Genomic DNA, 16,936 nt, shown 5'->3' with positions numbered 1-16,936 from the left:
GAGTCTGTGGCCACCCTGGAATTCGAACGTTCTTTGCCACGATCAACATAAGGATTCGAAATGGTAACTTTTTTGGTCATATCCCACACTGTGTAAATAAGAAGATTTTTGCTTGTGCCTTCCCTATACGCTTACCCAAACGCCATTGTTTTTTACCCAATTTTTGCTTATGATCAAACGTGTTTTCCTCACCGTGCATCCTGATTGTTGCTTGCACGGTTTCCTCACTTAAATATGCCCTCCATACACTCATTGCACAATTATGGGTCACACACAATTATTAGTCACTTTCCACTTTAATAGATAAATACTAATTAATTGCAAGCTTTTGTTACCAACTATCATTTTTCGTTCATAAGTTGATTTGTTTTGTGTCACTTTACGTATCACACACGGGCTTATACGTCAAAACATACATATTTACAATAATTTTTTGTTCGGCGCAAACCCATCTGTCAAAGTAACGCTTTGATTGTCAATATCGGAAAGTGCGTGCGCTGCTTTCGTAAGCTCTGTAAAAGCAAGTTTTAGTAATTTTCAAGTTGGAAATGGCATCGTCACCAGAACAAAGGTATAATTTACGTTCTAAATGTAGAAATTCATGTGACTGCAGCTAATTAAAGCTTATTTCAGGCAAAATTTAAGTGACAAGGAACACCGGAAAACACACAATTATGGGTCACTTTTTGTGCAGCATAATATTGAGAGTTCTCCATACATGTGCATTGCATACTTTTAGGCGTTTATCGGTGATTGTGTTGGAAATTTTGTCCCAATTTTGAAAAATTGATTCCAAATCGTGTAAACATGCTTCGTTAAGAGGTTTGAGAGCTGTTTTAGATTCTACTGTAGTTGATCTATCGAGAATAAGTGATCATTCATTGAAAAAATAGACAAAACATTATTGTTGAGCCGATTCCTCTTGAGTGACCCATAATAGGCAACAAATTGACTCATAATTGTTACACAGCCAATTTTGACCCATTATTGTGTTTTTTTTTCTTTTATCTGTATTAACGAGATTTTTAGCCCTAGGCTAGTTCATCTCGGGACCCACGCTTTACTTCCCTTCCGAAGGAAGAACCCACATTTTGTGAGTTTGTCGGAAGTGGGATTCGATCCCAGGTCCTCGGCGTGATAGTCAAGTCTTCTAACCATCCAACCAGATCCGCTCCTTGTGGTTTTCAATATTCACCAACATTTTAGTAATTTTCACCGCCTAAAGTGAATTTTACAAGCAGATTTTCATGTAAAACGATAAAAAGGAGTCTCAAGGAAGATAATATAATATAAAATAAAAATTATGAAAGTATTATTTTTGTATGAAAAACGATTCATATTATGAAATGATTGTTCCTTGAGTGACCCATAATTGTGCAATGAGTGTATTTTGCTCATTTTCTAAGTGATGTTTTCAGCTCTGTATATCATGTGGGCACATGTGGGTAGCTAACCGAAATGTTTAGTAATGTTCTATAAGACACCTTATTACTTATTGAATTACTTCGCTTTTGACTGGAAAACTGTATATAGATAGACCACATTATGGCTCCAAAACGACCTCTAAGGTCATCCAACAGTATCTGAGATACAGCTACCAGTCATCGCTAATGCAGTTTGCTGTCAAGCAACCTCTTCCTAGAATGAAATATCATATCACAAATAACAGCCAAAAGACCTTCAAACCCACGTGATTTTTCGGTACCCATCCGCAGCATATACCATCCAACTTGGAGCCCACTCCTCTAAATTCCCAACCACGATCCAATATTTACCCGCAGCTTTTAATGTTTATTTTCGAATAATTGTGATGTCTTCGATTCAATACACTCCCATGCGAGCAATCTTGTCGGCCATATGCCATATGCCAAGCCAAGCTTGGACGGACATATGTTAAACATTAGCACCTGTTTCCAAATTGAATCCGCCTTCGGAGACCTCCGCAACTGCCACCACAATCGAAGGTCAGGGTGATTTAAGTACCTGCCACAATGCCGCTTCCACAGTTTGTCGCCGATGATGATGCCGATCCGTTTGTCAACAAATAATTGCGTCGTTCAACTGAAGCCACGAAAAATCTTATTTTATTACCGATTTTGGGAGTTTTATCGTTTTTGGGTGATGCGTACTGGGGTAGTAATGCCAATTAATGAGATTGATTTGTTTTGAGCGAAAAGTACGAATAGGAAGCATTGATCAAGACCTTTAGGCTTATGGTGAGGTTGGACATTTTGATTGTCGGTGACTTCACTAGTAGTGACCTGCAGGAAGCAATATAAATTAGCAAAACATGGTCGATTACGTCGTACGAAATTGACTTTATGCTCCGTTGGCGATTTTGCACGAACCTAGTTTCTCCTGAACAAACTACATCAACCGACAAGTTCAATTGAAGTTCATGTACCATAAACTTTTCAGCAATATCTATCAAAAGATGTGTTTTTTTTTTGCAACCGTTCGAAGGTTCATGCAATAAACAATGTCTCGACTGAGCACTTCAATTGTTTAATTACACTTCATAATCGATCTCGCTAAAATAGATGCAGCATTGGCACGATTGCTGATTGAATTGCACCCACAACGCTGAGTAGCAGCGATTTAGTGATTTATACACCCGCGCAAGCGAGAAACCCCCGATTTCTCGCTGAAACACGGCTAGTCGCCACAGGCGACGTGACGCTACTATTGCCGCCAGCGGCGGCATGTTTTTCTTTGGAGTGAATCAGCTTCCGTGAACCGGATTCCAGCTGCATTCAGAGGAAAATTCAGTGCTTGTTCGATTTGGGCACGAGCCAAGAGTGCACAGAACTGCCACATCAACTAGGTAGGTACACAAGGTCAAGTTCGAGAATGAAATGTTGAAGCAGGTCCAGGAATTTACGCTGTGACTGGTAACTCGACTAGCCGGTCGGACGGATGGACGGACGGATGAGAACGATGCACTTCATAAAGGCGAATGGTGGGTCCCTTTCACTTTTGCGGTAGTGATGGTAGTTCTTGCACGGGAGGGACTTTGACCTACGTAATGGACAATAACTGGGTGTCCTTCATTGGGAAGGCCCGTTTCCTAGCTGAGGGAATCTTTGTTCGCTGTCCTGTAATGGATGATGAACTACTCTATTAGAACGGTTCAATAAGTTTGCTTGAGGGGCTTACAGTATTTTTAGACATTGGAAAGGGATGGTCATTTTCTGAGTAGAACATTGAATTCTAAAATGCAATAGAATACACTGGAACCTCTTTTTATGCACATGGCTGGGACTGCATAAATTAAAAATGTGCATAAATTAAGAAAGGCATAAAAAGAGGGAAATTTATGCATAAATTAAGTTTGGGCTTTAATTAGAAAATCTTGTTTGCGAGAACAGATCTTGCTCCTGGGCAGATGAGGTGGGGCTAAGGTAGTTTCCAGAATGTTCCCAAAGAGCCCAAAAAGGGGGTTCCAAGGGGCTTCAGGGGCGTTTTAGGGGGTTGTTTCGGGGGATTTGAGGGGCCTTACATGGGTGTTCTGTCAAGATTTTTTGGTGTTTTCATGGGATTACGGAGGATTCTGGGGTATTTCAATAGTATTAAATGGGTTTCAGGGGCTTTAGGGTCAATTCAAGGGATCTCAGGAGACTTTAAAGGGCGTTGCATGAGGTTTGAGGGGCGATTTAAGGTATTTCCTGAAACTTCCTGAAATGCCTCAAAAATCCCCCTTGAACCGCCCGGGGATTCTATGTAACGCACCTGAGAGGCTTCGAAACCCCTGAGAACTTCTCCGCAACGCTACCGTGACGCCTCTGAATCCCCCGAAAATGCTCTAAAACGTCTTGAAATGCCTCCAAAATCCCTTTTAAATCCCCTCGGACCCCATGTAACGCACCTAAGAGGCTCCTAACCCCACGAAAACTCTTCGTAACGCTTAAGTAATGCCTCTGCATCCCGCCGAAAATGCTCTGAAACGTTTTGAAATGCCTCCAAAATCCCCCTTAAACCCCCTCGGACCCCATGTAACGCACCTGTTAGGCTCCAAACCCCCCGAAAACTCCTCCGTAAGGCTTTCCTAACGCCTCTTAATTCCGCAGAAAATGCTCTGAAAAATCTTGAAATGCCTCCAAAATCCCCCTTAAACCCCCTCGGACCCCATGTAACGCACCTGAAATGTCTAAAAAACATCCTCCTAAACCGAAACCCCTAAAAACGCCTCCGTTAGGACTTTGAAACCAGCCTAAAATGCTCTGAGACTCCTGAAATGACTTCGAAATCCTCGACCCACTCGCCCATGTAACGCACATGACACCTTCGGAAACACCCAAAAATGAACCTGTAACCTTCCTTTGCTCTCATCTGTAAACACCCCCCGGTCGCCGTTGCAATAGTTCCTGTCATTATTAAATATTCTTATGCACAATATTGGTTCTGAGTAGCTTTCCCTCTTTTTATGCAGGGCATAAAAAAGGTGCATAAATTAAAAGTACATAAAAAAAATGCATAAAAAGAGGTTTTAGTGTACATAGAGTAGGGCAATCCACCATACGCTGGCAATCTATGCATTTATTTTCTTCATCAATTCTTCTACTTCTTCTTCTTCTTCTACTTCTTCTACTTCTTCTTCTTCCTTCTTCATTTTAGTGTTAAATAGATATATCTGCATTAACGAGATTTTTAGCCCTAGGGTAGTTTATCTCGGGACCCACGATTTACTTCCCTTCCGAAGGAAGAACCCATATTTTGTGAGTTTGTCGGGAGTGGGATTCGATCCCACTTCTATTTAGATATCTTCTGTAAGGAAACATTACCTAAATGAAATTTTATTTTATTCAGAGCTTTTAAAGACTTAGGACGTGGTATTTCTAGGTATTTTTGGATAGCGAATGAAGGGAAGCTGAAGTGTGTTCCCCATGAAAGCCTTCTGATACTCCCCCAAACGCTCTGGAATCCAATTAAATGCATTGAAATGCTTTTAACCCCCTCTAAAATCCCCGCAGACCATCAGGAACTCAAACCATCGAAGCCCCTTAAGCCCACTGAAGTCCCCTCTTGAGCCTACTGAAGCGCATTAAACCCCTCTGAACCCCCCAAGACCCTTAAAAAACTTGTGATGAACTCTCCAGAAATATCTTGAAAGCCCCTAAAATCCCTGAATGAAGCTCACTGAAAAGCCGTGCATTGCATTGAAAACCTCATATTATAGCTTTCCTGAAGCCCACTAAAACCCCTATCAACGTCGTGAAACCCATGTATAAAACCTCCCTAAGATCATTAGGAACTTTTCTGACACACCGGGACCCCTCTAGAAACACCCAGGAACTTCCCTACCCCAATAACATATTGTAATTTAGTAATATAACTCTCATATTTAGAAATATGAGAGCCACATAAACTCATGTTAGACAAGTGTGCCATTCGAGTTAAGTCCATCAATGCTTCTGAAACAACTTAAAACTCCTTTAACTCTCTCTTTGAGACTCCTAAACTTTTCTTAAACCCCCAGAAATTCCTGATGCCTCCTGAAATCCCTGAAACCTACTGAAACGCTCTGAAAAAATCTCCTTAAGCCCCATAACCTTTTGGAGTCGGATCGTTTCGCTGTCACAACTTCGCTGTCCTCGAATACGTTTGTAATACTCGGTTTCATCGCTGGGGTCATATATGATGATGTAAGACTCCGGTTACAAAGGGTTGAATCCCTTGCAACGAATGAAACTTCCCTGCAACCTGGACCTGAAGTTAATTTAGGTAATACATCGATTCCATTCAGGTATCAATTCCATTAATTTTTGTGTATCCCCGACCCATTATTTAAATGGCTATGCTATGCTATGCTATGCTATCCCCGACCCATTATTTAAATGAAGGTTTTGATGTAACTGGAACTGAGGCTGCTTTTTCAACTTGGTGTTGTACGAAAACTTCAACAGATATTTAATGAGAGCTTCTATGGCAAATGACCATGTGTGCATTCAAGCAGGACGAATGAGATCGCGAAGCGATGGAATAGCTGTACCGCGCTAAGGACACACGGAAGTTCTACGAGAAGCTGAACCGCTCGCGCAGAGGCTATGTGCTACATGTGCCGAATCAATCACGGGAATCTTTTCATGGGCGAACGTGCGGTGGTCGAGAGGTGACGGCAGCATTACGACGAACACCTCAATGGCAACGTTACAAGCACCGTAGGTGGCGTGGTAACAGATCTAGGAGTACATGCGCAGGACGAAAGATGTCCATCCCCTAACCTGCAAGAGATTGGGGAGGAGGTTGCCCGGTTGAAAAACAAAAAAGCTGCTGGAGCAGATCAACTACCAAGCGAGCTTCTAAAACACGGTGGAGAAGCATTGGGGAGAACATTACACTGGGTCATTACCGAGATTTGGGAGGAGGGCCTATTACCGGAGGAATGGACGGAAGGTATCGTGTGTTCCATCTACAAAAAGGGTGACAAGTTGGATTGCGGGAACTATCGCACTACTGTGCGCTGCCTACAAGATATTCAAATTTTATACCAACGTCTATCACCGATTGCAAGAGAGTTCGTGGGGCAATATCAGGCTGGCTGGATACATTGGTGAACGGACCAGATGTTCGCCATCCACCAGGTGTTGCAGAAATGCCGCGAATGCAACGTGCCCACACATCACTTGTTCATCGGTTTTCAACCGGGGCTTGTGATACAGTCGATCGAGACCAGCTACGCTAGAATGTGCACGAATACGGATTCCCGGACAAACTGATACGATTGATCAAGGCGACGATGAATCGAATGATGTGCGTAGCTCGAGTATCAGAGGCTCCCGAGTCCCTTTGAATCTCGCAGAGGGTTACGGCAAGGTGATGGTCTTTTGCACTTGCGTGCGCAGCCTTTTCTTTTTTTTTCGCTCGTTCATTTTGTAGAACGCGAGAAAGAGCGAGATAAAAGAGGGGGCAAAGTGCCCCGAAGAAACAGTCTTTCTTATAATCAGAATCCTGATATATAGGTTATAAAAATTGCGCTCTCACTAGTACCGTTAGTAGCACTATTCTGAGGACTACAACCCTTCAAAATGCATATCCAAAGCTCTAGAGTAGGAAAAAAAACTCGTCCAGATCATTGAAGTCAGATCATGATCAAAACCGAAGACGTAAGAATGCAGTATCAACTAATCCGTAGCACTTTAGTAAAGAATGCCTCTTTATAAGATGCATTCATCTAGAATTCTGCTTACCTCTCCTCGAAAACCCTCTAGGATGCAAATTCTACTGTTCTGGGAAGACATTCAAAAATCTAAATGTAGAGCAGTTGCAGCCAATCTAGATCTCAATCGAAGGATTATAAATGTGATATAATTTAATCCATGATAGTTCTTTGAAGCTCCAATATTCCAGGATGCATATCCGGAGCAATAGCCAATCATATCGGCCGATAAAATTGATCTAGATCAGTTGAAGCAGATATAGATTAATCAAAGACGTATGAATAGTACCAACCAATAAAAAGCACTTTGCCGAAGACTCCGACCCTCTAGGATGCATAACGAGAATACTAGAGAGTTCGTCACTAAAGATGTCGATGTATTCTGGATAAGCATTCTCATCAAAGTGTCGCTTTATATCAGCAACGTACAAAGCTCGTATCGCTGTTGAAGTGATTCCATGCCATGCATACCATTAGCAATATACTTCTCGCGACAACTGTGGAAATGCAGAGGAATTCTCGATCTACGGTAGCAATGGATGTCGCATTAACATTTCTTCTCTTCATCGTAAGGACGTGGCCGGTGCTACTATAAATTTTTGGGGCTCGTCCAGAAATTACGAAGACGTTCAGGGGAGAGGAGAGTCTTTGGCCCATTTCTCCTTTTAGTCTGTTGATTATTCGTGCAATTTTGATTGTTTGAGTCAATCATAGAGTGGCAACTACGAATTATACGGTCATCTATGCTCACAACAAGGCTCATTAGGCATTCTCATGCTCTCAGTTTCATAAAGCTATGTTCATTTAGAATCCGGAATGACAAAATCACGTATTTCTTAGGCATGGAATAACAAACATAAAAGGTGAAGCCCTCAAAACAAAAGTTATTTATTGTACTTTCATGGAAAAATATCATTGAAATTATTTATTTTTATTTTTCACACATTTTCTCACTTTTTCAGTGTTGACCTCTCTAAAAATCTGCACAACGGTGGTAAATTTTAGCAACAACCCCTTCCGCATGTTTGTTCAACAATCAGGTCATCTATGCAGTGTCCTGAGTGCCTTGACTAGTCTGACAAGAATTCCGAAGAAAAATTGCCAAACTTTTTTTTATTGCGAAATGAGGGGCAATTCAGTGAATTGAGAAAACGCGAAATTTGAGTGTTTTTTTCGTTGATAAACACTACCCATCTGTGACGATACCACTGAACGTCTCCGGCTGTCATGGCAGCTCATCAAAATAGGTAAAACCTCTACATATCCCTTGTGTGCGTTTTTGAAAAGCAGCACGCGATTCTTGAGGCTGTCATCCTTGTATGAATTGGTTCTCATCATCTTGTTGCGAAAAAACCATGCCCAGAGTTCAAACTTCTTGCCAAATCTTTAAATTCAAAGCAGATTTATCAATGAACCCAAGCTTTTTTCTTCCGAGGACACTTCCTTATGCCATGGTTAACAACATCTGTGCACATAACACATTTTTCGCGACTGTCGTACCTACCTGACCACGCTAAATTTCCAACGTGTTTGTGCAAGATTTTTTTCCTCCTCTTGTCTTCAATCTGAAATAACTTTTCACTCGTTGCAAGAAAATCGATGAAATTTTCACCATTTAAAGAGGATTAGTGTATGATCAGAGTGCTGCAAAAGAATGATGAATATGTTCATTGAGAGCGCCACTAGAAAATGTGACATGATTCCGGATTCTAAGTGAACAAAGCTTTATCAAAGGAATGATTTTCATCTCAGATTTGACCCCAGTCCACTTAGGACTCAACGTTCACAAGAATAAAATATTACATCAGAAAAAGATATCCAATATTTCAACTTCCATTCTGTTTGAATTCATTATCTCGGACCTATAGCGAATCAACTTGATGACAGATGCCATACATCTCTTCACGAGCTCCAATCAAATTAGCATAAGAAGCAAAATTTGCTGCTTTCATAATCCACATGGATCGTCTAGACGGCCGCACCAGAGAGGGTTCAATGGAATCATCAAGCTGCGTAGATAACGATGTCGATTTAAATGAGATTTGACTAATTCAGTTGTGGTGATACCGGATTTTGCTTGTAATTTTCGGTCAAACATAATACCGGCACATTTTATGTTAGGAACAGTTTTTTATCTGTATTAACTAGATTTTCAGCCCTAGGCTAGTTCATCTCGGGACCCACGCTGTACTTCCCTTCCGAAGGAAAAACTCACATTTTGCGAGTTTATCGGGAGTGGGATTATATCCCAGGTCCTCGGCGTGATAGTCAAATGTTCTAACTATGTATCACACCAGGTCTGCTAGGAACAGTTGTAAACATTTACTGCTCCTAAGAAAGATGTCATTCCTGTTAACCCGAGCTCTGTAAAAATGGAACTGTACAAATATATGATCAGTCAAATCACATCAAACTAGAATGCACTTCCCCATACGAGCCAATCCAAAAGGCTCGTAACGATTAACCCCAAGAAAATCCAACAACTATTAGGTCTCAACAAAAGGGATCTCAACACCTACACCGGTCTAATAACTGGACACTGCCCCTGCAGATAACATCTACAAAAGATCGGAGCAATCCAAATCTCAAACTGCCGCTTCTGTGACAAGGAGAGAGAAACATCAGAACACATCCTCTGCTATTGCAGTGGCCTGCTGACATATGGATCTTATCTCCAAAGGACGGGGTTGGCTTTATAAAGCTAGTCTCGCCTGAATGGAGTAGTCACATAATGTAACTCAGGATCTCTATTCATCAATAATAAATGGTCTCGAGTTCAGTCGATACCAAGGTATCTCAGTGACAAACATGTTACTGAGATAACTTGCGTACCTCACAGCAAAAGGGTAAATCACAATAGTTCGTAAACCTGGACGCAGTGATCTTCACCTGACAAACGAGAGAGAACCCTAGTAAGATGTTGGGGTCTATATCATCCAGACAGGCACGCTGAACATGCACTACGCCGTCGTGGTGCGAAAAACCTAGCATCTTAAGAGGGCTAAAGGAAATAGGAAAATTTCAAAATCAACTGAAGTGACACGGTAAAGGCTGGGTATTTCGCGTAATTCAGATCTCCCTGACATCCATCAACTCCTATTCCTACCTCCGCGTGGCACCAGCCAGGCTGCAAGCAACCTTAGGGAATATCGGGAAGCCAACCCCGATGGGAACTTTGGCCGAAGGCGGATAAGGAAGGAGGGGGTTAATCAACGTGCACTGCCAACACTCCAACTAAAAAAGGCCTACGATTCATCGACTTTGCCTGAGCAGAAGACAATATCATGAGCATAATAAAATATGTTAGTTATTTTTGCTTAATAACTGAATAATGGAATCACTAATTTTTTTGTTATTAGCATAACATATTATGTTTTAAACTTGTCTGTCATAAGCGGCAAAATAACAAATATCATAACAAAACAATGTCCCTAGAAGACTTATTCAATATCATGTTTTGTTAGAGCAATTACAACTTCATAACAGAAAATTTGTGAACTTGTTATTGTTGTATTATTGTTCATCATATATTTGTACATTCTCTATAGTAAACTTGTTCTACAACAAAATATATTATTGGAATGTTATCTTGTGGATATATGTCAATAACTTGAACATAACAAAATTAGATTGCCCAACAAAACATGTTATTAAAATGGTATATTTTGATAAATTAACAATAACAAATTATGATATAAAAACAGGCTATGTGATTCTGTTGTTATAAATTTGCTATTCTCCTCTGCTCGGGTGTCACCTCCAAAATCTAGGCCATTCGCCTTGGCCACAGCAGATGGAATCGCAAATCGTCCGCGTTCTGATTGACGCATGGAACGTCTCCGACATTTGCGACGTCAACAACATTCAGGCATCAACAATGTACGGTACCGGCGACCGCCACGGTAAAGCCTAGAGCGACTGAAGAAACCGTATGTCGCCTCAGCTTACACGCAGAATCTCGTGGTGGTCAGAGTGGTCAGATGAGGGCGTGCTCGATGTGGCACCTTTAGAGGACTACTGGAGTACAGTAAAAGCAGCCAGCAACGATGCAGCCGAGAGCACCATCGGGCACGTGGAAAGGTGTCGACGGAACGCATGGTTTGATGAGGAGTGTAGAGTAAATTGGGAGGAGAAGAATGCAGCGCGTGCGATAATGCTGCAGCATGGAACCCGGCTAAACGTTGAACGATACAAAGCGGAAACAGCAGATGCATCTCTCTGGGGAGAAAAAGCGCCACCTGGAAGAAGCGAAGTGCGTGGAAAAGGGACTTCTGTGCCGTTATCAAGAAAAACGAAAGTTCTATCACAATTTCAACACATCCCGCAACGGCTTCGTGCAGCGAGTCGAAAAATACTGGAAGCAGCATTTCGCTGTGCATCACAATGGTGTGCGAAGCGCAGAAATGGAGGATCAAGACAGCGGTAGAAATGACTACGTCAGTACAGCAGGAAGCACCAACGAGCTAACTCCCTCGTTGAGGAAAGTGAAGAATACTATCCAGCAGCTGAAAAACAATAAGTCAGCTGGAAAGGATGGCATCGGAGCTGAACTCATCAAGATGGGTTGGGAAAAGTTGGCCACCTGTCTGCATCGGCTAATAGTTCCTAACTGAGAGACCGAACAGCTACCGGAGGAGTGGAAAGAAGAGGTAGTTTGTTTTATCGCAAGAAAGGTGACAAGTTGGAGTGTGAGAACTTCCAAGCGATCATAATACTGAATGCCGTCTACACAATGCTTTACCACTTTCACTTAAAAAAGAATTTAATTCGTGGGATTATCATCGTAGATTATCAAGCCGGCTTCGTCGACGGCCGCTTGACAATGAACCAGATCTTTGCCGTACGGCAAATCCTCCAAAGTGCCGCAAATACTCAACGCACCAGCTATTCATCGACATCAATGCGGCGTTCAGCCGTATCGATCGCACTGAGCTATAGAAAATCATGGACGAGAACGACTTATCTGAGAAGCTCACCAGACTAATTAAAGCGGCGATGTCTAGTTCGTTAGAATCTAGTAGAAGAGTATTTACGCCATGTCTGCTGTTCAATATCGCCCTAGAAGATGTTATGCGACCATTAAGGTTCAGCAGCCGAGGCACGATGGCAGAACATTACACCCGCCCGGCACGTAAGGCAGCAAAGATCGGGTTGATGATAAACGCGTCAAAACCGAAGTACATGCTGGCCGGAGGAACCGCGAACGACAGGGCAAGTCTAGGCAGCAGTGTTGCGATAGCCGGGGGCAATTTCCAGGTGATGGAGGACTTCGTCTTCCACGGATCTTTATCAACGGCAAACAACAACGTAAACCGTAAAGTATGAAAGCGCATCATCAGTGGAAGTCGGGCGTACTGCAGGCTCCACAAGAACCTGCGGTCGAGATGATAAGACCGGTAGTTCTCTTCGGGCACGAGACCTGGATTATGCTCGAGGAGGATATGCAAGCACTCGCAATTTTCGAGCGTTGGATGCTTAGGACCATTTTTGGCGGTGTGTAGGAGAATGATGTGTGCTGACTAGGCCCGGATTAAGGATTGTGGGGGCCCGGGGCTAGAGCGGATGCGGAAGCCCTTCGGAGCTCTTCGGAGGTACAAATGCGATGAGCAAAAAAAATGTTCGTTTTTAACAGTATTAGAGCATAATCTATCTATCTATCTATATCTATCTATATCTATATCTATCTATCTATCTATCTATATATATAAAAATGAGTTTGGAGTTCCTTTGAGGCAACAAAACTCAAGAACGGGTGAACCGATCAGCATGACTCTTGAACGGTCCGGTTCATATTCGTGGTGGCTGTGTTTATATGTAGAAAAAGTTACGAAAATAAACTAGAAAAGTAAAAAAAAATATGAAGTGCTAATTATTCATGAGCTGGGAAGGAAATCAACACAACCGAAATGAAACCAATCTAGAGTGCGTCAATGACCTCAACAGTTGTCAAATCACAACAACTTGGCAAGACAAAGATTGCCGGGCCAGCTAGTCTTCTATATATTCTTCTATATATATTGTCTATCCGGTTGGAATCAAGACCAACATTCAATCAAAAATTGCCATTTTCTTGGTCCACAAGTGTCGCAACTGTTTCGCACCTAGTGCGCTGTGTTGCTGACAACAACGGGAAGGATGCGCACTACTTTTGACATGATTAAAAAACGTCGCGAGTTAGGTCGCGTCGCGACTTGATTGCGTGAAGTCCGGTTTGGTGGCGGCCCGACAATATATATAAATGAATTTCTGTCTGCCTGTCTGTCTGACCCTTAGGCATTTAGAAACTACTGGACCGATCGGTGTGAAATTTTGTATGTGGGTGCTTTTGGGACCGGGGAAGGTTCTAAGCTTGGTCTGAGACCTCTCCGGTCTTTGGAACGGGGGGCTCCCATACATATGACTTCGCGTGGGACGTCCCTATGGATCTGCATGTCAAAAAACACAGTAGGCAGGCAGTACGACGTTTGCCGGGACAGCTAGTGAAAAATAAAGTTGAAGTTAAGCAAGCAAAAAAGGTTTTTGTGGGGGCCCCCAAAATGTGGGGGCCGGGGCCCTGGCCATCCTTTAGATCCGGCCATGGTGCTGACGAAGTATGACCCACGAACTTGCTGCACTCTACGGCGAAACTTGCACCTTTCTATCTTCCTGCAAAAAGGATAAAATGGGAAGGGCATGTTGTGAGAATACATACAGATAATAAATCTGCAAAACTAGTGTTCGCAAGAGATCCGGACGGTACTAGAAGACCTGGAGGGCAGCGTACAAGGTGGACGGATCCGGTGCTAAGAAGTCTGAGTGGTGAGTACATTATTGGTGAATAGTTTTCGTGTGATCTAGGGGCTGTCCATAAACCACGTGGTCATGAGGGGGGGGGTTTCGGCCAATGACCGTTTTGTATGGACGAATAAAAAAATTTGTATGAACTAATGACCACGCGGGGGGGGGGGGCTGAGAAGTCCCAAAAAAATGACCACGTGGTTTATGGACAGCCCCCTAGAAATTATGCACAATTTTTAGTGCTGAGTGATTTAAGCGTGTAGACGTGCTCTTCGCTCCCGTGGTTTGCCTAGTGTATTATCTTAGGAAGGTTAAATGATACTAATACTTCTCCAGACCAAATAGTAAGAGATGTTTGAAATCTTCCCAGAAATCGCTTCCGGATAGCTAATGCTCTCCGCGGTTCGGGTTTTAGGTTTTTGCATAATGATAATGAGTTTGTTGCCTTGCGATGATATTGCAAATTTGTACATAGATTGTTTTATTAGAACGAATTTTACTTTTCTATCCTTTCGTTTTCCAAAGAATGAAACTTTAGCCTAGTGCATTCTATCTTACATTCTGCTACTTCTTCTGCGCATTTGTGATAGGTATTCCAAAAACATGATCGTAATACCTTTAGCATTATAATAATATAAACTTGTAATTTCATAAATAATCAATTAAATCAAGTAGTTAAACAAAACATCGATTATATGTTTTTGCTACTATTGTTTATAATGCCAGCTTGGCCTAATTTCCCAAATATACTCCAACCTTATTGAGTACACATTAGACATGAGATATTTCACACAAATTTGCGTAACTTCTCCTGGGAGATGATAATGATAAATTCACGAAGTGGAAGCCTCATTTCTTGATCGACCTTGTGTGTATTCGCATAGCCACATTGGCAGGCAGCCATTCATATTTCAGTTGAATCCCGGAATTTTCGACTAGTGAAAACGGATTTTTGACAATATTTTAACAACTAAATACTTCAAAAAACCTTCACATTCCATACACCTTAATTAAATTTTTCATTCTTACCTTTCTGAATTGGTTGAATCTGCTCTAGATCCCACTGATCGTTCCTCGACTCCAAAGCCTCTCCCGATATTATTCGTTCTTCCAGCACAGTATTCTTCACTTGCCTCAATCCGGATCTTCGAAATAAACCCCCGAAAACAAATCCCGCCACTTTCCAGAAATCCCAACAAACACACGCACACACTGTCCTCAAAGGCAAATCACAATCACAAAATGATACTCCACGATGTCCATTCGCGCTAGCTAGCCAGTTGGTTCCAGCTGTGATTCGATTTTTCCTCACCACGCACGGAAAATTTTCCAGGCTAGCAGCACGCTGCCTTCAACACTACTACTGCTGCTGCTGCTGTAATATTCTGACCGCGATGAGCGAGAGAATGTCGTCCGTCCGTACGACGCGAGTGTTCAAGTGCGAATAATCGACCGATAAGCGGGACCTACCACGAGGGTGGTGACCGACGTCGATTATGTGACGCGAAGTGACGACGCGGCGTAGCGTCTTCCCGCATTGTTGTGGTGGCGCGGCGTCGTCGCGTCGCTGCGCCGCTGTTGTTGTTGCTGTTGATTACAGTTACAGTTGTTCTATCCAGTTCTGCCGACTACCGATCTAGAACTTTAGTAAATCTAGAATGTTGGTTTGTTGTGCGTTTACGGCATGAAGTGATTGACTATGATTAACAAACAACTAATTTGAATTTTGGAGAATTTTCGATCAATGTTGGAGAAAGATGAAACAACATTTTTAGAATCGTCTTAAGAGCGGATGTCTTGGCGGATGTCCAATTCATTCATTCGAATTTATGGCACCTATTTATGGAGACAAGTTTGCTCTATCCATAGGTGATATGAATTTGCATGAATCATATGGGATCGACAGCAGAAGCTCGATTTTGCGAGGGGTTTTATCCGATGGTTTTCGATTAATGAATTCATAAAACGGGATGTAGCGTAGAAGAAGCACGTTGGATACAGGCATCAATCTGCTGAACATATTGCTTCTCACAAAACGTAAAGTTCATCAACAGTACGCTGTTCTGTTTCATTTTCGCATCTTTCATTCGAGATGCGAGTGACCAACCTTGACGTGGTGCGGTGGATGAAAAAGGACAAGACAGATTTTATGTGAAGCACGTGTTTGGTGGTAACTAGTGATAACGGCATGCTTTTGCATGATCGGTCAGTATGTATTGTTAATGCTGCTGCAATACTACGGTAGACTGCATTTTAATGTATTTCCACATTGAACTTTCTACTGTGACTTACTTCTAGCAACTAAGCATTTATTTGCTACAAGTAAGTCATAGTGTCTTCTGCGCAACAAAAAGCTGCGCCGCCGTGACATTTCTGTGGCAAATGTGTAACTTGGGTGGAGCACTATCTCGGGGGTCTTTGTAACCGCCAAGATAGCGTTTGCGGTCGACCTCGAGAAATTATTTACACCCTTGGTGTGCTTTAACAGCCAACAGTCTTCTCTAGCACTTTCCTTACCGTGCCGATAACGCATTTGGTCCATATGCTGACGCGACGGATCTCTGGTTATTTACCCCGCCTTTGGGAAATAGTACCAGGCTCTGCCGCTTCCAAACCCAGGGGTACTCCGTCCGGACCTTGAGGTTTGCCTTCGCTAAGGGATATTTCTATCCCCGCAAGTTCTTCATTGGTGAACCTCTCTTCATTGCCATCCCCAGTCCCCAGTCAGTGGTCCTACACTCCTACGAAAGCGGCCAAGGACTGGGATTATGACGAGCAACTCGTTGTCCTCCACCTGAAAACCGCTTAGGGGGGACATCTTGGAGATTCTTAGGGATACATGCTATGTTTTTTCTAGGAAATCAGAATGATTATATTCTTCAGAAAAAAAATATCAATTTCAAGCTTTAGTTTCACGATTTACAAATATCTCGTGTATGGGAAACTTGCAGGTATGGTAAAAACCTACATTTTTCCGAAGACAGTTTGACTATCTTTAAAACT

General features: G+C 42.4%; 1 protein-coding gene across 1 annotated transcript in view; it reads right to left on the bottom strand.

Annotated features, from left to right (window-relative positions):
- LOC109430346 (acyl-CoA Delta-9 desaturase) overlaps positions 1–15,434 on the bottom strand; it is a 45,772-nt gene extending 30,338 nt beyond the window's left edge. Inside the window, exon 1 of the mRNA XM_062846191.1 lies at positions 14,963–15,434. The gene's annotated coding sequence lies outside the window, so the exon portion shown is untranslated. The remainder of the gene's footprint in view (positions 1–14,962) is intronic.
- Between the last annotated feature and the right edge of the window lie 1,502 nt (positions 15,435–16,936).

The sequence above is a fragment of the Aedes albopictus genome, chromosome 1, assembly GCF_035046485.1.
Source record: "Aedes albopictus strain Foshan chromosome 1, AalbF5, whole genome shotgun sequence".
Taxonomy (NCBI): Eukaryota; Metazoa; Arthropoda; class Insecta; order Diptera; family Culicidae; genus Aedes; species Aedes albopictus.
Note: the sequence above shows the minus strand (reverse complement) of the source record. Positions and strands in the feature narration are given on the sequence as shown.